Genomic DNA, 1,294 nt, shown 5'->3' with positions numbered 1-1,294 from the left:
TCATCCACAGATGACTGGATAAAGAAAATGGGATTATATAAATATTGGAATACTACTCAGCCATCAAAAAAGTGAAATCTTGCCATTTGCAATGACAAGTTCCATGGATGGAACTAGAGGGTATTTATGCTAAGTGAAATAAGTCAATCAGAGATAGACAATTATCATATGATCTCACTGATACATGGAATTTATTTATTTCTTTATTTAAAGAAACAAAACAGAGGATCATAGGGGAATAGAGGAAAAAATAATAAGATGAAACCAGAGAGGGTGACAAACCATAAGAGACTCTTAATCATAGGAAACAAACTGAGGGTTGCTGGAGGGGAGGGAGGTGGAGGGATGGAGTAATTGAGTGATGAACATTAAGGAGGGCATGTGATATAATGTGTTATATAAGACTGATGAATCACACACCTGTACCTCTGGGGAAAAAAAAATTGAAGAAAAAATAGATGAGAATAGCATGTAATAAAGATATTATTTCATGCAAAAAAAGAAGACATATAATGTTGTACACCTAAAATTTATATAATGTTACATGTTAATTTTATCTCAAGAAACAAAAATTTTCTTAAAAAAGAAGATACATCTCACTGAAATAGGCAAAGATGAGACACTTGGTATGAGAATGATCACTCTTCCAAGAATGAAGTAATTCTAATGATAAATAGGGTAAGTGTAGCAAACACTTATGCATGCTTCTGTGGGCCAGGCATAGCTAAGCACTTTATATGTATTATTAATGCATTTAATCCTCACACCAGCCACGTGAGATAGTTAATATCTCTATTTTTACAGATGAGGAAAATGAGACACACAGAAGTTAAGTGGCTTATTTAAAGTCACAATCTGGTGAGAAGTGGAGAGAGATGGTGAAAGGTAAGAGGAAGAGCAATTTTAAATCTCTTTTAATTTTAACAATTTCCTTTTAAGAACAATCTAAGTAACCCTGGGTTGAACAGAATGTATAACACACTGCAGATGTTTAAAGAGGAGTAAGTAAAATACTTTTAAATATTGGTACATACCACTGACATTTCCAATTTTGCCCGTAAAAAGAGGCATGCGCTAAGAATAATCAAGGCACCGATAAAGCTTTAGAGATTTACAAAACCCACATAATTGAAGTAATAAAAGTGGGAGGAGGAACTCATTAGAATAATTTGAGGATGAACACTACACAGGCTAAAAGATAAAGTGTAATTCTGCTGTTGTAGCGAAAAAATACCTAAGTGGAATGCATCAGAAGGATGTGACTCTGGGTAAATGTCTAGAAACCCCTCCCCCC

This window comes from Ursus maritimus, unplaced genomic scaffold (genome assembly GCF_017311325.1).
Source record: "Ursus maritimus isolate PB19 unplaced genomic scaffold, ASM1731132v1 scaffold_1, whole genome shotgun sequence".
Taxonomy (NCBI): domain Eukaryota; kingdom Metazoa; phylum Chordata; class Mammalia; order Carnivora; family Ursidae; genus Ursus; species Ursus maritimus.
The sequence above is the reverse complement of the archived record's forward strand: the minus strand, read 5'-3'. Positions refer to the sequence as shown.